We start from the raw sequence: 23547 nt of genomic DNA on the forward strand, positions 1-23547 counted from the left end.
CAACCCAAGAAATGACATTACAGAAAAGGTTCCTTAGAACCTGCAGTCGCTGAAACCTACTCCATATCTATTGTACATCCTACTCATTAAGAGATACAGCACAAAATCTCTTTTGTGTTTACTAAAAGGCAAAAGAGAAATTATATAGTTAAACTCTCATTTGGATCAGACCCAGACACAAACAATATTTACTGTAATTGGAATAACCCATTCTGATAGGATTACTTGATAATCTTATTTTTTGTCAGAGTCATGTCCTCTGTTCAGCAGAAGACCAAGAGGAAATAAATTGTGGAGAGGAAGTACTTTGGGCATAATGAACTCTGGGAGGAACTAAGTCATAAATGGTGTGTGATTATTGGACAGAAACCTTTTCCTAAAATAGGTTTTTGGTGAAATGCTTTTGACATCTTATGTATTATATGATCAAATATTTAATATAAAAGTGCAAGTACTCTGGGCATAATAAAATGTACACTTCCAACCATCAAAAGCTATGTGAAGTTTGAGTACATTTTCATGCTGGTTGAATGGAATGATATCCCTTTTCTCTACAACCAGGATTAGTTTGATGGATGAAGATTTGTCTTCATAGTAAGATGCTATCACTTTTTAATGTCAGGAAGAATTTGAATAGTAATTTCACAAATTATTGATCCACTGAACAAAACCGTATAACACAAAATGCCCGTTGTTATATGGATGCAGTCATTTGTCTCTGGAAAGTTGTAAAAGAATGTAAGTCAGTCACATCATCTGTAAAACTGTGGCCAGATTATTAGAAGCTATATAATGAGAAGAGGGAAGGTATTCCAGCAGACATTTAGCATAAAACCTGGAAATCTTCATGACTGATGCATAAGTAACTCAAGATTTCAGGTACATAATCAGTAAAAAGCAAATCCTTTTTGTCTTACAAGATTAATTTTGCAACCTGAAATTATTTATAATGGACTGTGTGTAAATACCACCTTTCATCAGAGATATTTGTCCTTTATTGTATTGTGTGGACGTAGGTATTGCCTTTTCCTACGGGCTCTACCAACATGTAATGACTGTAGTGATACTTTTCAATTGAGTGGTTGTAATATTGCAGGATTAGGTCGAAAGGCAGGAGAATCTTAGCCTTATATTAGTACTTTATCTTTACAAATATTACACTTCTAAAGATTTATGTCATGTTTAGGCCTGATTCTGATACAGGTATTCCTGTTACACTTAACTTTGCTAATGATTAAAAATATAGATTAAGGTTTAGATCACTGTAACTTTGGCAACTTCAGGCCTTTATGGCTTTTGAGGCAGAATTGCTAGTAATTGCAGAATGATTGTCCCTCTTGAAAATCTTAGATTAGATGACCCGGTGGAGCTACATTTCGGTGTCACAATGTTTAACACATTTAGTTGTTTAGTAACAACTCTATGGTCTCCATGCTACCTAAGGAGCTAACAACCATTATATCGCTTTATACTTCTTGCATTCTAAATTCTTTTACTGTATGCATATGAACTGAAGTAGAGCTGATCTTGTCAGGGCGTTACTTAAGGTTTAGAAAAAGAAAATCCAGCTATCCCTGTAGCACTGCAGCCCCAAATGCATCTCTCTAAACATGCAAATGGCAGTGCCTGTTCTTGTTTACTATGGTAAGAAGTGTAAATATCCCCTTCAGCTGCTTTCTCTGTTGATGTACTACCCAGAAGGCAAACTTGTCAGCTTCATGACCCAGATACCAACCTCTGGAAGATCTTCCAAGTGTAGCATCTGCATCTTGCTCACTGAAAAACAGTCTTATTTTCTGTTGCCTAAATTCTAATTGAACTGTTCTCTGCATGCTTCTAATTATCCTGGTCATCTGATGTTTTTCTTTTGTTGTAAGTGCAGCCATAGATTATTACACTAAGAAGGATGGAATTTCATAATTGTTCAAATACTTCTCGTTAACAGGTTGTATTATATACTTATACTGTGCAAGAAGTTGTTCAGGAGGCTCTTCTGGCTTATATCAAAATATGTAAAGGGATATGATGTAGTGACGCTTGCTATTTTAAATGATGCTTTGAATAGCCTTTCGCATCAGTGATGAAGGTTTTAATACTGTGCAATGTCCTGGAATTGAGCAGAACCATAGCATGATCTGCAGTGTTCATAAAATAGATCTGATGGCACTCCTGAATCCCTAAAGTTGAAATTATTATGCATAGATAGTGAATGGAATCTTGTTTAAAAGAACACCTATGTCAGACATCTTTCTTGATAGCTACTTTGATGCTGGGAAGGATTTCTCCCTTAATACATACATAAACAAGTTAAAGGAGAGCCACTGCATTCATGGATTATTTGCTGTGGCAAACCTAGTGATTTAAAGTTGTGTATTGGTTTATCAGCAGTTTTATTATGTTGTTAAGCAGAAAAGTGGAGGATTTTGATACACTGGATAAAAATTCATTGAATAAATATATATTGGTGGCTTACTGAAATGTGCTGCTGGCAGTTCTGATTGTATAAGGCAGTGAACACGTAACTTAATGTAGATACAGCAGGTGTAGCACAAAATTTAGATGGCAAAATATTTATGCATAACTCTTAATGAAGATACTTTGTTAAAAATTAAGTGGGATTTTCTTAAGTCTCCAACTTTATCTGAAAATTGTGAGCTGTGAGAAAGCTTAACAGACATTTGCCAAAAAATCTTGAAATTTTCTGAAGTGAAAACATGAGAATAAGGATGAATGCATATGGCTCACATCCACCTTTGACAGAAAATCTTTGAGCCTGATAATGAACTTGACTGTTTTAAGAATGCTGAGATGGAATGAAATTGTTGTGCTAGTCTTGAGTTGAGAAAATGCCAAATGCTTTTTAACCAAGTCAAAAAAATTGGATAGACAGTAATATATCTGAAACCACAGGCTCTTCAGCCCCTAAATACATTACCTTTCTCACAGAGACTTAGATCCAGACATTTTAGAAAACTCCACTGCTCAATGACCTTAGCAGAGAGAAAAGTCAGACCTGTAGTGCTGTTACAAAGCAGAAATTTTTAAGGTGTACTTAACCCACAGGAGTTTGATTTTGATTATCTTTCCAGTGAGAGATAGAAGTAGAGAATTTAAAGGTGGAAAAGACCTACTGAGTCATCTCTTCAGCTCTCAAAACAGAAAACATGAGAAGAATTATTAGACAGTGGTTTAAAACTGTGTTTTGCATTCATAATAGAACTTGTTAGCATGACAAGATCTGTTCAGTAGGATGCCCTGTGCAAAGCTGCTGTAAACAGTTTACATTATTTCTGGGGCTCCCATTTGCCGTAGCAGATTACAATTCAACAGGCATGGTAGGTGGAGGAGGTGAACATGGTAGAGTCATCTTGACCTGAGGTTGGTGCCAGGCTGGAGACTGTGGAAGAATGATTTCAAGGCTGCTTCTTTTGCACATAGTTTGATTTTGCCAAGTGGTGCTTTCTAGGCTAAGTACTTCAGCACACAATAGCATTATGTTGCATGTGATACACAAGAAAGCCATTGATCTTTATTCCCTTACAAATACATGGAGATGATCAATTACAGACTGGATTGCTTGCAAAGAGTAACTTGATTTCATTTCACTGTCTGTAAATTACTGACTATTGTCAATTAATTACTAGCTTTATTTATGTCAACACACAGACCTTCTAGAATATTGCGCTTCAGTGCTACTCAGAAATACTGTGCTTTTCTTACTAAATTGTCAACAGAGAGAAATAAATTAATTTAGCTGCCTGAAAATGGTGCTGGCCAAAAGCCTGATAGGGCAAATAAATGTATGAGAAGACATTATGTCATTACAAGGGCTTGGGCATGAAGTCCTTGCATCATAAAAGGAAAACCGAACAATTATGGTGCACTAGGAATTAACTGTGATCTGCTAAGATCATCTAGCAAAATCTGGATTTTAGGTTGTTTAGCATAAATGAAATATTAATCTCTGATAATGAAGTGGAGAGACTGTTCAAATGTTTTTATGATAGCTGCAACATAATTTTAAGGGTCAGTGGTAAAATAGTTTGCATAGGTGCTGAGAGAGCCAAAGCCTGTCCTGCACTGTTGTTTCCCTATGGCTAAGTATGGCTGAAGGTTATTCTCTAGGACCAAGAACTCATTCAAATGTGATCTTTCTCCAGGTAGGCCTTTTCATGGCAATTAATGAAATCTGAAAGAAATAACGAAACGTCTCAGATTTGAGGGTGGTATGTAAAAAGGAGTTTTGATTTGTGTTCATGGAACATAGCTGGATTTTTTCTCCTCTTCCTCATCCCTCCTCCTTCTCTTGCGTTCTTCCTCTCTTCTGCTCCCCAGGAAGGAAATGAAATAAGAATGTGTTACCAAGCAAACTAATTTTCAAGGCATCCAAGTACCATTCTTCGCTAAACTATGAAAATCACATATCGTTTTAAACTGGCTACACTGATGAAAGGGTAATTTTACTTTGCTAACTTAACCGTCTGTTGTGCTCTTTCGAGTATTAATTTTTATAGCAATCAGAAGTGTTCTAGATACTTTACAGATGTATATAAAATTAAATAATGATAATGTGGATAACTGAAAGCACTTGGGTATAATCAATAATTAATTGATTGGAATTTAACAAAAGAATAATGAGTTGGAGAATGATACTATAAAATATAGAAGTGTAAAAAATATAGGAACTGCATGAAACACAGTAGAATAACAGTTGCTGTCTGCCAGAGACAACATACTAGACCAGACAGGCCATTGATGAATACTGCAGAATAAGGTGCAAGAAATCCTGAGATTCTACAGGAAATCTTGCCTTTTAATTGCTGTTAGTTACTTTTTGTTATGCCCTGAAGCATGAGACTTTTCTAACCCTTTAAAAACTCAAGGTCTGGATAAGTTGCTTACAATTGGATGTGCTAACATAGGTAAAATGCAATATGACTTTTGCAAGAGGATGCACGTATTTGTTGCCTATATGCTATGTGACTATTACTTATGGAAGTTGTGCTTACTGAAAGGATTTATTAGGTCTAAAAATCAAAATAGGGGAAGATCCTTGTGCTCCTCATTGTGCTGAGACCTCTCCTTGTAAGAAAGCAAAACAAAGCCATAACCCCTTTTATTTATATAGTATATAAAAATCACACTTAGAAATATATAGAATTTATAATAAAAATTGGCTGCTTTAAACTGAAATAATTCCATCAAATATTAGGAGACCATCCTTAACTCCCTTTTTTGCTCCTAAAGGAGCCAATAGCCTTACATTTAATCCCTTTACTGGAGAAGTAATGAAAGTGATTTTAAATGCTCCTCAGGCAGAGTCAGAAACTGAGCCCACATTTCCTCTTTGTGCGTAAAGGCTTTAGCCACTGGACCAATGAATGAGAAGGGGACACAGCATCAAACCTTCTCAAAATAAAGTTAATTCCAGATTCGTGAAGGAAAGCATTGTTTATTGCACCAACACCTCTTCCCAACATCTCTGCCTGGCTACCTGAAGTCAGGGTACCCTGTCTCAGCCTGGTAGCTTTAGTGACCCAATATATGAAACACAGTTCACTGGAAGTGAAATGGAGGATGAATAAACTGCAAGAAAGGCAGGAGTATCATTTTGGATGTTACAAGTTCTACCACTAGCAAGGCCCTGCTACCAAACCACACCAAAAAACTAGGCCCTGTTATGCCTATATCTCCCGTGAAGCCACCTGCGTAGTCTTACCATCTAACTCATGTAGCCAGAAAAGTAAAATGTTCCTGTTAAACTATGTTCAGATAGCTTGACAAACAGATTTGTTTATCGGTTCTGATAAAACGGAATTCTGCTAAACAGAATTAAAGAATTTCACATGTCTAGTTTTCCCTATGTTTCTTGGTTCTACACAGGAACAGAATTATAGCTGCTCCTTTCTGATTGAGCTGAGGAGTGACATGGCACCTTTTTTTCCGTTCCATGTGGATTTTGTTTATTCTGTGAGGAAATAAGTATTAGGCAAAATTTTTCTCTGTTATGCTGTACAAATTCAGAGTTACTTGCTTAAACTTAATACATGAAAGCATCATTTTGCCCTCATTACAGTATAGTTTTGCTTTGTTTCTGTATTGAAGACACCTTTTTTTTTTTTTTTTTTCTAGGAATAGTAGTGAGCCTCTCAGTATTAACAAGTGTTTGGCATCATTAATCCAGCTGCATCGCTGCTAGTAACTAGGTATCATTCACACACATCTAAGATAATGTCTTATTAGTAGGACTCATTAATTAAGCATGCCAATTTGTTTATAATTAACTTAAGAAATTTATGGCTTTAGAAAAACAATTACAGTAGCTGATATAAACTCATTAGGTAATGATAGCATTGCCAAGTTTAATTGCTTCGAAGAAGAATTACTGATATTAATACCACAATCATCACTATTCATGTTTGACAGCACTATGTAAATGTAGCAATTATTAGTTTTCTGATCTAACTTTTAAGGCTACTTTAAATACCAGCTTGCACACTATATTTTCAAAAATGTCACTGAAAACCATTCCCTGGCTACAAGACTTAGTAGCACAAAATATAGGCGCTGCATACTACATAATAAAGAAAATCTTGAAATCCCCACCACAGTCAAATCAAAGACAAATACCTGGATTTATCTTGCCTATGCACGTTCTGACGTTATTATGTGCTTAAAGTTAAGGTGGGGAATTTTGCTTGTGAAATAACTCATCCTATTAAACATATAAAACAAAAAGAAAAGAGATCTTTTTTTAAAAAGTGTGAAAATGTCTCTTGCATTTTAATATAAAGGTTGGAGTTTTTTATAATTTTCTCATTAAGCAAGTATTTTTATCTCAAAGCTTGTAAGAAAGTGATCTTTCACTGTACAACTCAAAAACAGACATTTCAGAATAGTATTACTACTTCACCTATGTATTATTTATACTAGAAGTATGTTTTTTCCCACCTTAATCTCGGTAAGAACCTTTGTTTTGTTGTATCATTTCAAGAATTTCAAGCTATTCTTTGTCATGATTAATACTTTTAATTGTCTTCTGCAAGGATCACTATGTAGTTGGTGATTTCACTTTTACTGTTCACAGTGATAACAACAGTTTTAAATATTAATTTTAAATTATTACTAAATGAAACAATGATAACAGAATTATCCTGACTGCTAGAAATGATGGAAATGAGGAAAACCAAAAAATCGAGATAAAAATTACCAAGATTTCTGTTCTGTTGTGGGTCTTCATGGATGGGAAAAGTCATGATGAACAATACAAAGATGAATGTGGATTTACTGCTGGCTTGAAATGCATTTGGTTACTGGTATGCAGCTTGTGGACAGATTCCAGAATAGTTTACATGCTTGTCCACTTAATTTTGGCCTGAATTTTTCCAAAGCATAAGTACTATTAATCCTATTGATTTTGGTGGGATTAACGCATAATCAGCAATTTTGAATGTCAGGTCACTTGAATCTAAAAAAAAAAGTGCAGTTGACACTGGCTACAGGAAAGGCTGTGAAGCTAATGCAATTCTGTAAGTTGGAAGTTGTAAGAATTTCCAGAAAGAATGACTGAACACAGGAAATTCATCTGGATCATTCCTTTAATAGATTCAATTTCAATTTAAATACCTGAATTTAGAGACCAGAATTAGTGGTATATTGTAAGAATTTCTAGGTAACTGCAGGTCCTTTTGAGGAAATGAAACTGAGAAACTTTGAAAATGAAGGCATTTGTTTAGGTGACTTTATATGAAGTTTGATTCCACAATAGCAAAATGCATCAACTTTGGTGTAGTTTAACACATGAATAGTTTTAATAAATTGTACTGGTGATGAGGGACCTGGGTGTTTTAGTGTTACGAACTAAAACAGAAAGTGTTGGACATAGGTTTTTAAACAAAATACTTTGAAAAAAACCCACTGATATAAATATGCATGAATAAGATGGGAAGGAGTTCTTTTCCAGTGGATCAGTACTGAATAGAAGGCATAGGTCTAAGCTTTGAGAATGTATTTCAGTTTCTATAATTGCATGGATAAGCCTGATTATGTCCATTACACAGCTATCTCTATACGCAGCTGTAGTACTTCAGTGTCTAGCTTGGAATTCTGTCCACACAAAGTAATTTTGAAGGTTTGCTTAAAAATTTGTTAGAAGGACTCATTAAAGAATATAGCGAGGTAGAAAGACAGTACAAGGGAAAATATTTTGTATGAATGAGAGTCATAATGCTGTAAAAATGCATTGAGTTTTTATTTTATTAATTTTGTATTTATAGGAGATTATTGCCAGTTGTCCAATTGAAAAAAAATCAAAATCAATATTTTAGATGATCTCAGAAGGAAACATTTGTTGTGTTTTTAGCCCTTGGTGACGTTGTTTTCTCTTAGCATATGGAAGGAAAGCTGCTGAAGACAAAATAATGCAAAACTCTTATGTCAAAAGAGATTTCTTAAATGCCTTGACAAACTCTGTAGGCAGTTGGAATGTAGAATTTAGAAACTTAACTGGGGAATCAGATTTAACTCACCAGGAAGGGGTTCATAGGAAGTGTCTGATTAAGCTACAGTGAATCACAGAAGTGAAGCTGTCTCTGTTCCTAGACGTGGGAGTACCTGGACTGTAAAGCCTCACAGCCACATGCCAAAAAAAAAAAAAAAAGAAAAAAGCTGCAGCTCATTTAGGCCAAGGAAAACTTTAAGTCAGGTGGTTCATGCTCAGTGTCTCCATGCATATTTAGTTACAAGGAATTTTGTAAGGACTGTGACATCTATTAGATGTCCGCAGCTTCAGTGTTAGGTTTTTACGGCATTCAGAAGCCAGCTATTCAGTTACTCTTGGAGAACAGTCTCACACATCATAGGATCCTATCCTCACATTTAGGATAGAGCATTTTCAGGGTAGAGAGTCTTATTGAGAGGCTGCTGTGTAATCTTCAACTCTGTTAAGATTTCTGCTGCTTAGAAAAGACAACAAGCAGAAAGAGAAAGTCATTTTGTTCTTCAGAGTGCCATTAGTGAATGGACTGTGATCAAAAGACCTTGCACAACTACACTGAGGGCTTAGGAGTAAACTTCATTCATGCATCCTCATTCCAGCAACCCATACAGAGGGCATTTTCAGTATTATATTATGGACAAGTGTCACACACAATTTTACTGTGTCCCTCAAGGTCTTCAAGACTAAATTTGGTAGAAGCAAAATCCTGTACCTTTTCCTCTAAGAGTTAGTTGTTCCCTTTAAGATAGCGAAAACTGAAAGATGCATTCTGGAACCACTATGTAGCTGTAGGGCAAACAAATGTGAGATCTCACATTGCCTCTTTTTCAGATATTTGATGGTAAGGTTGTGTTTGCTTTGGTTTCTGAAGTAAGGAAATTCCCCAAATGTGGAGATTTTCTGCTCTTCTACTCTGCCATCCTACTTTGATCCCAAGGACTGAGTGCTGATCTTTTTCCAGAGCACAAAGACTAACACACACAGCATCATGACAAATAATGGCCAAACTTTAGTTTATATCAGAATATCGATTCTAAGATACTGTATATTTTAATATTCATTTATAAGTAACACATAGGGCCATGCACAGAAATAACTCACTAAGCAGGTTATTTCAAGGTCTGAAAGCTCAAGTAGTTTCTCAGCTTTGGATCTGATTGTCGTTGCTGTGATCTTCAAGCAAAGCCTAACAGCAGACATCATTTATCATACCTAAGTAAACAAATCATGAAGCAAGTCCAAAGGGGAACATTATTTTAGAGTCACAGAGAAGCTGAAAATATATTGGAGCAGTAATACATGATTCTTATTTATACCACACTAGCAACAGAGATGAGCTAGTTATGAATATATCTGTATATGCATAACATATTTTATTGCTGCAATCACAGGACATTGGCATCACCACTGAAAAAGATGCTGGCAGTGGAAATTGAATTAATCAACCAGTTAACATTAACTTTGCTTTGCCAAACTGGTACTGAATTATTTTTGTAATGAAGTTACATGAGTAACATAGGTGCATGTGTGTAAAACCAGATACTATCAAATAAAAAAATCCTGACTTCCGTTTGAAACAAGATAAGTATCTAAAAACTGCACCATAAACAATGAAAAATTGGTGTCTGTGGCTGTTTGTCTAAAAATAATAAAACATACACACACACACATTTAAATCTAAATAAGCATACAAACTCTTTTCCCAAAGTCAGCAGCATTCTCTAACAAGCCTGCGTAACATCTTACGTGACCATTCTGAGACATTCGGCAAAGGTTGATAGCATCAAATAAACTAAAAAAAGAAAAATCTCTAGGAAAAGACAGAAGTTTAGTCAGCCCCATTAAGGGGCTGAAGTCAAGCAGCAGTCCTTGCTGACTAGCATGATAAAGAACTAAGAGGAACCAAACTTAGCGCTTGGTTAATTTCACTGGTAACAAAAGAATTCTATTTTGATTATAACTGGGTTGATTTTGGCCCTCTAGTATGTAATACACACAGATTAAATACCAGCAAAGGGCTTACTGCTGCATTAGACACAAAAATAAAGTGACTGTGCACCTTACATTCAGGAAAAGAATTCACAAGTGGATAGCAAGTTCTTAAGTTTCTACACTGAGTGAAGGGAAGTTGTGTTAAATCAACACATCCAGTGCCCTGTTAGCAATTTCTTCTGAAAAGATTAGTCACAAGGAGGTATAAAAGTATAATGGGAAAAAGTATCAGAAGTCCACATATACAGAACAGTAATAAAAATTCAACCAAGCTATAGTTTTTGCTGTTCTGTATTATGCATACCTTCTGCTCAGGGAGTAGTAAGGGTATTTGACCCACTACCTACTCTCTCAGTGAACATCTGTACTTTATTAGTCTTTATTTTTCAGGGTGAGGTAACTTGCAGATGCACGTTCCCTCTCTGACTTCTTTTCATGCACTTTTTGAGCTAGGAAAAACATGCACATATACTTGGTACCAACACAACTCAGGAGGTCAGGCAGAAGCTTTAGTCCCCCCCTCATTAATTTACTGTTGTGTCATCAAAATGAATGATGAAATAATATATTTTTCAGTCAGGAAGTAATAGTGCTAAATGTACTTCCTCAAATCTATTGTGTGAATAGATTTAACAGTTAATCTTCATTTTCCCTTATTTTTCTCTCTTTGTCAAAGTTCCTGTTCAACTAAGATTGAAAATACACATATACAGAAACTTGCTTCCCTCTTTGAAGTGCACGCTTGATTGAATAAGAGACAGAGATGAAAAGCAATCTAGTGAACTGCTTGAAATTCTGATTAAAAATTTGACAAATACAGAATGTTTTAATTCTGAAAATTATTGATATATCTTACAGTGACAAACAGCATATGTCTATCTAAATACTGTTACACATTAATCTTGCCTTAGTCTTGCATTCCACTAAATCTACATATTCCTGCATACTGAATTCACAGCAATAGATCATCATTTGGTCATTTTGTCAGCCCAACAGTGCTTTGTCTCTTCTTTCTTTGTCAACCTGAGAGTTCATTACACTGCTGTAGCCTGTTATTATATTTTTAGTATTTGTGTCTCGTAAAAATTCAGAGGCAATAGAGAAGTAGCAATTTCTGTTCCAAAAAGAGACACTTTACATGTTTAAGTAACCTTGACCATATCAGTAGCTGCCATTTGGTCAATAGCTTGCTCTCAGGAGTCCCATAGAACTCCTGATGTAAGTAATACTGACAACTGCTACAAGTATTTGAATAAATACAGCTAAAACACCGCATATAAGCCAATACTTCTGATTTTTTTAAACTGCAGATATTGGCAAACATTATTTAATGTTGAAAATCAGTTTCCAAGGAAAATCACCACGTATAGAGACAAAACAGAAGTAATAAGATCCCAGAGATTTACTATACGTTCAGCAGTATTTTATGATCAGTTACACCATTTATATTTTGATTGCAATCCTAAATTAAAATTCTTAAAAAAACCCTAGATATTCCAGTCTTCCATGATTTTTTTTAAGGTTTCAGGGAAAGGGATCATATATTTACTTTAAGAACAGCCAAAGTAATTCTGTGCACATACAACACATCTTACTTACTTTACACCACTTTTAGCTTTAGATTTTAGTGAGTCTGACCTTCCTAGTTGTACTTTTTCCTCTCAGTAAAGTCTAGCAGAAGTGAACATGAATCAGCAGTGGGTTTCCTGTACTAACCTACACATTTAAACTGAAAAAATTCAGAAGCTGTCAGATTCTTAAGAGGGGTGGGCACTTTGCTAGAGTAAATAAAAAAACTCTCCAGTCCTCTGCCTCCCCGGAGAAACATATTTGTAAGATATCTCGTAGTATTATGTCTAAGCAGGAAAAACTTGCTATATGCACCTCTCTTGTTATACTAAAACAGGTCAGATCAATGGTGCAAGCTGCAGAGACCTCCAGGGTAACAAATGAAGCAGGAGGAAGGAGGAAATTAAGATAGCACTAGGTGTAAGGAATTAGAGATGATGGCACACAGCTGGGGTGAGGCCACCAGCAGGTCCAGCTGCAGGGGCCAGTACATCCTCCTGAGGGCTGGAGAACCCTGCAGGTGTTGTAGAACAAAAAAGAAAAAGGCAGAGTATGAGGGGAAAAAAATAAACTATTAACTGATAGTTTCACAGGACTCATTTCTCCTTATCAGTGCTAGTGTGACATGGTGGCAGATGTTTTCTAGCCTTGCCTTATTCCAAACCCTAGAAGTCCTGGAAAGAGGACGGGGGTTGGGGTTGGGTAACCTCTAGAAACTTTGTCCCACCACATTATGTTCAGTGACTGCAACTGAGCCCTCCTACTCTGGGAGGAAGGCAGCAGAATTACTTTAATGACAAACCTTCACCAGTTCAGCCTGCTCCTAGACTGAGACGTACGTGAAAGGTAAGTGACTTAAGGGTGATGGGCTAGTCGTTACTTGGGAGTCCTTTTCTTAGGTTTCTAATGATTCTGTGTAGTTTCCCTCTTCTGGTTGTAGTATCTTTCTTCCTAAATCTTCTTGGTCTGGCTTGTAAAAGTGGCATTTTTGTTAAATACTGAATGGTGGCTATTTTGTAGGTAGGAGCTACTGTTTGCATTGGGTTTTCTTTCATTCTCGCAAGTTGGGACCCTGATAAATTACTGAGAAGACAGTACTCATGAGAAGGCTGGAGAGAGACAAGAACTGGGTTAATGACTATGATCAGTGTTCATTTTTCTTCTGTGTTTGACTGTATTTTTCTGGTATTGCCTTTATAGTTCTTGGAGTTGCAGAGTGCAAAATGACTAAGTTTTGGTTAAGTACTGTCACCACTGATATTATTCATGATACCTGAAAATGTAAATATGATGAGGTAATACATAAAGCTTGTGAGTACTGGGTGGATTAGCTGTCATACTGAATTTTAAAAATCTTGGCATCTGTTGCATACACAAAAAGACAAAAAACTATCACAAGTAGATGGATTCCACTTTGTTTCCTTATTTTCATTCTTTAATGTTGGTAAACTTCTGAAACTCTAATCCATTGAATTACTGCCCCAAAAACAAGTTTTACAGAGCTCTGCTGCTGACCTTAGTAAGGTACTGACCCACTTACTTGTGTTTGCAGTTGTCTTATCCTAGGTAAGAGATTGAGGAGATACTGAACCTCAGGCAGACTGTTTCCCAAGTTTCTGATGGATATGGAAGTACAAGATGAATTTAAGTTCCTGAAGATAAATCAGCACATCCAGTTTGCTGACCTATTGTGAGATAGAACCTTATTGTGAGATAGAACCTTATCTTTCCTTCCCCCCCCCCCCCCAAAGCTCTGTGAAGTCTTCATATCTGTCTTCAAAGTCTGTGATTAAGACTGCTTCCTAGGAAAAGGTTCGAGGAGATCCAGGATTCTGTGATCTTTCTATATGCGTTTCTGCTTGTCAATAGTGGGCCTGTAGTGTTGTTACTGCTATTTTGTATTTGTGATGAAGTTTAGTTTAGGATCCACAATTTCTTAGTTGAACAGTTAATTTAAAAGTAATGAAATACTGCAGCAGTAGAACATAGAGTTTTAAACATTATAAAATTTAATATGTGTATAAAACTGTATCACAATTCTATGCTGCTGATTCTGTATTGGTGGCTTTTATGATACAATAAATTTGGGAACTAGAAAGAACTATGATTCAGGTGAAATAAGATAGGAAGCCTATTTGGAGATCAGAGTGATACTTTTAATGCTGCTGCTACATGTTCAATTAATTGTTCTTACTAGCCTAGTGCAAGGCCCCTGGCTCAGGATTTTAAGTGACAAGAAGTAAGGGAAGACTTTTATCCCCACACGTGTTTTCATGACCATGTACATGACTGTTAATCAGCTGAATCAAAATGCAGAAGAAGGGAGTTAAACATGTCACTACCATATTTGATTTTTTTAAATCTATTTCACATAACATCTGGTAGCAACATGCCTAACTCCTGTGTCTCAGCTGATTAACAGTCATGTACATGGTCATGAAAACATGTGACAAAGAATAAATTCTGGGCTTCTCTGGAGTAGGGCTAAGAAATCAAAGTAATAGGTTTATGTGAAATAGCTTAAAAAAAACAAATCTATTATTCTGATTTCTTAGCCCAACTCACGCCTGAAAAATTACTCTAGTTTCAGTTTACGACAGTTGGTATAAGTATGGAAACTATATAGAGGTTACTTGTTTGAAATTTCCAATACCTCTTGACTTTCACAGCATTGTAAACATAGTGTCTCTTTGAAATAACCCAGCACCAGGTCTAGACCAAATAAGCATAGCATATATTCCAAACTTCTGGCCTTGGTAAAGTCGAGGAATTCCAGTGTGATAGAATGGGCCTGATACCTCAGGCATGGAGGTGAGGTATCAGTCAAAACAGGCATGATATGGCCAAATATTTTATGCTACAGTCTTCTGATGTCATAGCTCATGAAACTGTTCATTGGCTTCTCATTGACCCTGGTCATACATGAAGATTTAGGATTTGGTAGTAACTTCTTCTAATCGGGCAGCCGTTTATTTCTAGAGACATTTATACAAAGACTGTGAAATTGGTAGCTGTTATCTGGGTAGGCTGATCTCTGTTAACTGATGGTTCAGCATGTGCCCTTTTATCTACTTCTTTCCTTCTTTCATGGGCTTCCCTTGTCTTTTTCATGCTAAGCCATATATGCTTTCATATATTTTCTGGGTAATATCAAGCATGTAGTTGAGTGGCAAAATGAATTAATATTGAGCTGTGTGTGAATTTTCTTTAGGATTCTTGAGCACCTCTTTCACATGAACCTGAAAGCTTACTTGTCTTAACAATTTAAAGATGATAAAATAAAACATCCTCCCTGGTGCTGAATTAGAGTCTTTAAATATTGTACAAGCATAAAACACTTCTCTCTACATCTAGATTTCCCCTCCTCCGAGCTGAAGTATCAAATGATCTCTAATTGATCAAGTAGTAAAACATACCTCCTCCCAGTAAAAAGTTCAGTGTCCAGCACCTACAATCCAGGGACTATTTGAGGGGGACTGTGAGGTTCATTAAGGCTAAGAGTCCTGCACATAGCTCTGTGTAGTAGCCTGCAATTCTCATATTGAGGACTTCTTGCGTTTTACAGATGCTAACTAAGGCGTAAAGTGACACTGGACCCAGAGAAATGCACTTCACAGTCACTGCCTCATGTTTTGTCTAGCGTGTGAACTGAAGGAGTTTGGGGCTTTTGGGGGGAGTTCTAATATATGCATGCAGACTAAGTTACTGTGAGCGAGGGATGTTATCTTTGTAATTTCCTGACCTTTGAATATCTTGCTTTGCATCCTAAACTATCATTTTATGCAATTCTGCTATAGGAAGACTCCTGTCTTCTTTCACATAGAAAAACTAAGCCCCGTGAATCCTGTCATGTGAAATGATTTGTGAGATGACAGCAGTATTTCATGCTGAGTAATATGTGAATTCAGTGATAAATGTCCTTGCATTATTTAATGCACAAAGCCATTTCTCAACTATTATATTGAACAGTTATGAAACATACTTGTTTACCACTTTCTCTAAGAAAACACCCTCTCAATTTAATGGAAATTTTGCCTGACTAAGAAGTGCAGGATTGGGCCTGGACGCACTGGCAACACAGAGTTACAAATAACAGAGGTAAAATTCCAATCTCAGTCTTCTTATACTGTCTTCTCAGGTTTCGCAACACTCAAGAAAAACTTACTACTAAGCAAAGAGCTTCATATGGGATTTTTTGTTTTTGTTTTTGCTTACAGATTCTCACCTCTAAAATTTTTACATCTACTTGTATGTCATTTTAGCAGCTGGACAATGAAGAGAGGTTCATGTGCTCTGGTCTGGAAAACTAGTTAAGCAGTTCATGAATTTTTTCCATTCTCAATCTGAAACTGAATTCTGTTCTGATAGGGAATGTGTTTGTTTAAGAAAACAAACAAACAAACAACACACATGCACCCCTGAACGAAGTCTTCAAAAAAACCCATGTAAAAAACGTGGAGTTTTTTTTAATCAAAAAAAGGTTAGCCTTTAGACTAAATGTAAAACAAACACCCCTTTTTCAACGTCCGATGATGCTGGTGTCCTTTTTAACTTGGTTATCTAAATATATTCTTTCAAAGCCTCCCTTGGATGTATGCCGTAAGGGATCATGCCTTAAGTTGAAAAACATGAGATTAATTTCTGGGCTGAAATCCTTAAAATTCTTTTTGTGAATATGAAATATTTCTACTAAGCCTGTATTTATTTTCTAAAACGAAGAATATGGCTAATCACTGGGGTGCGTCTCATTGTTGAAGTGCTACAGTTTATGCACTACTTAAAAGACATTTCAAAAACATCATGTTACTGGAAAAAGTTACAGTTTTCTCTGTAGTTGCAAGAAAACTTCAGTAATTATGTCTCTGCTGACTTCTGTTCTCCCTTCCTGGATAATGACATCTGGGATTTTTTTCTGAGATAGTCACAAGGGACTTTAGGGGATTTCTCATTATCCCCATATCTGAAAGCAAGTATTTTTATAAATCTGCAGAGCAGAGTTCAAGCAGACTTTTTGGAAAATATACTAACTCCATTTCTTTTAAATTCTTGATTTTTCTTTTTATGTGTCTATAAAAATAATTCAGGTGCAAAATCTGTGCTTCCCATGAGGGATCTGTTTATTTGCCTGGTTCTTATGTGAAGTGGATGAAGTAGGAAGGCAGAAAGTGACTCATGCACTTGAGTCATTAACTCATTGCGGTTAGTAACTGGAAGAGATACTGGTGTTTGTCTAAAAGCTATGGGTTGGACGCGAGAATCACCTTGAGAAACTATGCAGTCTGCATCCTGTTCAGTAGAACAACTACTTTGGCCCTTTCCAGCATCAAAATCTGCAAATCTTTGTCGCTGTGAAGAGGACTAAATCTTCCAACAGAAAAAAAAACTCAAAAAAAAGTGATATTTCAATTTAAAGTAATTTCTAGGTATCTATTTAGAAGACCTAATAGAGCATAAAGAATGGTGTTAGCATTCTATAACTGCAGATGGAAATGGTCCTGTAATAGCACAATAATAGCTAAGTAATAGGAGTAGGCAAAATAAATGAGATTAGTACTCCTAGAAGAGTAAGGACAGAACCTTTGACTGATACTTTCACAACTTCGAAGGGAATAATGCAGAGTGTTGAGTGCCTCACCTGATGTTCTCTTGGAGAAGGAAAATCTATTTCTAAAAGAAGTGTATTTATGACATATTTCTTTAGACCTCTGGCTCAGAATTGTGAGTGACACTGTTCTTGCATAGTTCAGCAAATCTCCATTTGTGTGTGTAAATTTGAGCCATGGAATAGTTGAATAAAATGGATATATTAATATGAGTAAGTGACAATGAAAGAGCCATCCAACAGCTCTAACCGAAACTGTATCTTTTAGCTGAATTAAGCTCTGGATCCAAATTTGAAGAATGGCTTGCTTGTTTCAATGGGGAAATTGGTATTCAATACCAAATTCCTTCAGCAAAGTTTGGGCCTTTCCTGCCTTTAAGTTATGCAGCTATAAAATTTTGTGAGTAATAATAATATAAGAAATACAAAAAATATAAGAGTATGGAGCTTACAAAGCCTATAGAGAGATGATTCTTGCCTCTGACAGTTTGCAATCCAAATTAAACTCACATGACTCGTCAATAATACCTCCAGTGTAGATGTGGGCAGAGAAGTGGCTGGTGGATTTTTTTTTTTTTTTTTTTAAATAGAATGACTAATCTTACTCTTTTACACTAGCTGTGTGATACACTGGAAAGAATTGCAACTGTGCCTCCTGTATTGGTTCTCCAAGGGGTGTGGAGGGATGGCCAGTTTGTGGTTTTACTTTTCTGGATGTTGGCAAGGCAGAGTTTGTGCATTCCCTGAATTTGCTTCCCAGTTTGCCAAGTAGCAAAGCAAATATCTCCAATGCCTTCTATTTCTGGATTTTGGAGAACAAGGATTCCTCTTTTGGTTTTCCTCCCGTGATCTTTGAAACGAGAACTCCATGTTTCCCCTCCTTGCTTTTTGAATTTTCCCATCTGTGGTCTTTTGGGAAAGAAAAAAATGAGGAGGGGAAAGTGTCAGGAAAAAGAAGATTGTTGGTTTACCACAAGGAATTGCCTTGAGAACAGTTTAAAATATTACATCTGTATTTCAGGAGCTTATTAAAGAACTGGACATCTGCATGAAAATTTTCAGATTAAAAAAATGTAAATCAGCCTTCCCTTGAGTTTTTTTTTGTTGCTCAGCCTGAACTTTCTAGCATGAATTTCAACTTAAAACACTTCTATTATATTTTTTAAAGGGGGGGGGGGGGTTTGAGACTTGAACTTAACAATCTTAGATGGAGTATTTTCATTGCTAAAATCAATAAATGATCATTTGCAGTCCTTTCATAATTTCATAATGCACTCCTTTAGATAATTTTCTATTATAAAAATATTAATCTAAAATGTCTGATGTTGTCTGAGAATAAGGGTGGGTATTACTATGCAGTAAAGACAGATAGATTGAAGACTGACAAAGCAAATGTCAGGAAGACCAGACTGGTTGCTCTCTTTCTTTCTTCTTTGAGATAGTGCTGACAATATATCTCTAAATCAAACATGTCCACAGATTAAGTGGCATACATTTTGCTAGAATACATATAAGCCCAATTGAGTAACAAAAGTGACATGGTTGCAGTAATGCTGACAAGAATTATAGCTCTGTACAATCTACAGCCTGCCAAATAAGTGAAATATTTGATGCTGAAAAGTACCAGTAACATTACTTGATCTATGTTTGAAGACTACAGTTGCTTAGCAGAAGCATCTGAGAAGCACTCTATTTCTCTACCTTTTCTGTTTATACAATGTGACATCTACATTACAATTCCCCTGGTTTTCCTTTGCATTTTGTATTGCTTGGGAAATCTGTGTGAAAAGAAAACCTGCAATTCTGAATCAGTGTTTTCTTTTTTCCTTTGAAATCTCTCACTCTTTGTCAGAGATTAATTTAAAGTAATTAACAGGTTTGTTTCAGATAGAGACATAACATGCCAATGACTCAATGGTATCCCTTTCTTTTAATTCAGTGAGTCAGATTCTTCATCGTGCAACATAGCATCTGAGTTAGCTTGTTTCTGAAAGAACATATCCTTCATAGGCAATAATCTGAGTTATGCTCTGAACAGTTTTAGTTGATGTGTGCAGGTACCAGACAAAGTCTTACACAGACAAGACAGAGTGCTGTAATTTTGTACTCAAGTGCTTGTTTTAAAGACTATCATGGAGCTTATATTTTCCTTTTACCAGTATGCACTTTCACAATTGAGGTACGCTTAGTAGTGAAGCTAAAATAATCCTGTAAGCAGTAATACTCACTAGGTTCTTTTTCTTTACTCAGCTGTTACATTGCTTGGGTATTCTCATAGGTTTTGATCTTAGGATGTTTGTTTTTACCACTAATTTGATTAGCTGTAGTATCTCAGATAAGAACTTTCTTCAGCATCAGATTGGACAAATATTTCATGATGAATTCTACAGTCAACAGGAAAGCGTGTTTTCCAGAATAATGATCCAGCCAAGGTACATCAGGTACCTTTGCATCTGGCCATCTGCTGGGTGTCAGGCAGTACTGTTGACTCATCAGTCTGTTTTATTAATGTCTGGAGAACATTGTGCTTTCCATATACCAAAAATAAGCCATCTCTTTTTGGCCTGAAAAACATAGTTTGGAATAGGGGATACAATCAGGAAATGCAATAGAGAAAACATATATTCAATGAGAGAAGTTGGTGACAGTTATTTACTCTGAAAGGCAGGAATCTTGAAATAAACTGTTCTTGTCAACTGGGGAGCCTTACTGCTGGTGAACGGATGGACTTGTAGTCTTTTAAAAATGAAGCCCAGAGCAAACATATGGAAATCTGTACATCACAGAACCTTCCCCCAAACAAATCCTTAGAATGGCATAGTCAAAATTCCTAAATAGGCTCTAGCTATTATGATATGTTTAGATGCCACTTTTTAAAGGCTAACTGTGCACAAGACAGATACTTGTATCATGAAAGCACAAGACAGCTTTATGTATCTTGAAAACGCCACTCTCCTACTGTACTCGAAGATAGAGGTGACCCTAATTAAATGACAACGTGCACTCGGTTCCTTCAGCGTTGCAATGTCAGCTTTCACAGAGGACTGGGATTTGAGGAGTGTAAGCCTGCACGCTGTTTAACCCCTTGTGGGAACGTACAATGAGTAGTTAAGCACAAAGTGGAAGAGGTTAAGGGAAAAATCTTTCTTTTTAGTTTGATTGACACAGCAGATACTGGGACCTGACCTTGCTCTAAGTTTCCCATTGAGAGCGCATCAGAAAACTCTGAAGAAGAAACAGCATCAGAGTTTTTGCTCCAAGCAGCTAGGAGATTGGTTTTGTCTGATGTGAAAACAAAAAGGAAGGGGGAAGTGGGGGAAAGCTGCTCCATTTCCCTGCCCCCACCCCTTTTCCCTTCCTCTTTTCTTTCACTAGTGTCTAAATAATGTTTATAGTACAGTCTCTCAGTCACTTGGAAAAAGATGCAGGCTGAATTTTGCTAAAAGTGAATGTGTCCAAAATTCCCGTATTGTATCTCACTGGTTCCCAATGATACCTAGATATGACTGTCTTAGTCATATGCTCTTGCTGCCACAGACATTTTCATTGTGTTGGCTATAGCCAGTTCAACTGGTCTATTGTTCTCAATTTGACGGTATATTCAGGGAAGCAAATCAAGCTCCCACTCTCAGCAGCTGCAGGTCTTCAAAGTGAGTAGTCAAAGCAAAAATAAAAGAGGTGCTAAAAATAGTGTTAAACCTGAAGCTTTTTTCCCTGGAGCCTGTTTTACAATGGTGTAGGTCTATCAGATAGATTTAAACTGTTAAGCAGGGTTCAAATGCTGGAATATGTCAGGTCTATTTTACTAAATATTTGAGGCTGCCTTGGAACAAAATCAAGGTTTTCAGAATTCTATGTGAAACAGGACATAGACTCTTTATAGCTAACTGGTTGCTTGGACTTGTCTAGAAATGCTATCATAAAACTGAAATTCTTCGTGCACAATGTTTTTGTTTAAATCAGGGCTTCTGGAAAACATTGCGGTTCTGCTTTTTTTTTTTGTTTTGTTACAATGTCTGTTTGTTTGTTTGTGGTGTGGGAGTGTAGAGGAAATGTCATTGAATACCTTTGAGCAGCTGTAGATTGACCCCTGTAAACTACTTATTACTCAGTCATAAATCCCTGACTAGGAATCAGTGATCTGTGGAATCTGCAGCCATACAGAAAGGAAGGGAAACAAATATATTCAGTGAATGGTTATTCTTTTCACAGTTTGAATGATTATTCTTTTCACAATTGTTGAGAAGATAACAGGAAAATCTTAAAGGTGAATATGCTATAAACACCCCTAAAACCAGACATCTTTTAGAATCTAAGCATAAGTGATTTTATTTCCTTGGTTACTTTCTGAATTCTGTTTAGATTATGTTGATATTTTCAAGGAGAGCAAAAATCCTCCTCAGTTCATGTCTTACCTTTGCAGTTTCATGCACTTCAGTCAAAGTCATTTAGGTCTTGATCTTTCAAGAATGGCAGTGGCAGACCTGAATGCATCAGGTGCTGTTGTTTGTATAGATCCAAAGCACCAGCCCTATGAAGAGTTAGAAGGGGGAAGGAGTTGGATCTTAGGGATAAGAACTCCAACTCCTATTTTCCTACCAAAGATGAGGCCTACACAAACCTCAAAATTTTTTGGTTGCCGTTTAATTTGAAGGAGTTAAGTTTTGACATAGTTATAAACTCCTCATGCAGTCGAAGTAAAACTAGCTGACCCTGTAGTTGTGGCTAGGAAACAAGCTGTGTGAGATCAGCCTCCAGCAAAGTTTTATATAAGGCAGGATTCTGATAGGGAGGAAATCTTTCATAATGTCTTTACACACAAAGGGTCTGAATTAAGATTTAATGACCAAAGCTCTTCCTACATTTTTAGTAATTGACCTGGAATTTTATTCTTGCTTTAGTAGTTGTTAGGGTTTTTTTTCCTGGTTTGTTAAAATTTAGATAAATCTTTTTAAGTCCAATTCAGTCTGTGTAGTCAAAGACAGTAGAAGCTGACATGGAACTAGCTCTGAGAAAATAGATGCTCAGTCTGTAGGCTAAAATAGAAAAAGGTTTTAAAATGTCAAAAACGTATCATATAGCCATACTCAATTTACTGAAAATAGCACCTGCAATCTCAGTAGCAGGATATTAGTCAGATTAGAATGAGAGGAAATTAAAGGTATAAAAATACGTGACAAAGAGCTTAGCTCGAAAGGCAAGTTAAAATCTTTACTATCCTTTCAGATATCAGCAATTTTCTGGTCCATCTCTGTGTTTATTATTGATAACTAATAGAAAGGCAGTTTGTTGCTAGGTGAATTTTCAAAAGCAGAGATGCAATCTATCTCCTCTTTCTTAATCTCAAGTTCTGCAAGTCTAGCAGTAAAGCATAATTAAATATGAATTATGACACTCATCAGAGCTAAGAAAAATGAACTATAAATACTCTGGGAAGAGTTTGCGGTCTACTTTTTTAAATTAATCTCAACCACAGAATTGGTGTGGTGCAATAAGGAATTGCAGAAGTTGGAATTAGAAGTCACTAATTCTAGGGAAGGATGAGTTTGGACACATGCATTGGTATGTGTCTACTCATTTGATGGGAAGTGTGACAGGAGCGAAGAGTTAATTTACTGCATATACGAGGCATGCTCAGGTCTTTGGATGTAAGACTGGGGGGGACGTGTATAGTTTTGCTGCTTGTGGAGTTGTGCTCTGTTTTCTATCCTATTAGTCATATCATTTGTGTAATAACTTTCTCAGTCTCTAAAATGAGGATAGTTAGTACCTTTGTGAAACATTGTTTAGATCCATCTTAAAATAAGTCTATTGTGTTTTTCTCTCCTTGGTTTAGTACACTGAAGGTAGGTTTATATTTCCCAAGCTCCTCAGTATCCTTTCTCTG

The 23547-nt window shown here is 36.3% G+C and overlaps 1 long non-coding RNA gene across 5 annotated transcripts in view; it reads left to right on the forward strand.

The window, feature by feature from the left end:
• LOC106497093 (uncharacterized) overlaps positions 1 to 23547 on the forward strand; it is a 124416-nt gene that overhangs the window by 38470 nt on the left and 62399 nt on the right. The window lies entirely within an intron of this gene.

Source organism: Apteryx mantelli, chromosome 4, assembly GCF_036417845.1.
Source record: "Apteryx mantelli isolate bAptMan1 chromosome 4, bAptMan1.hap1, whole genome shotgun sequence".
In the NCBI taxonomy this organism is placed as follows: Eukaryota; Metazoa; Chordata; class Aves; order Apterygiformes; family Apterygidae; genus Apteryx; species Apteryx mantelli.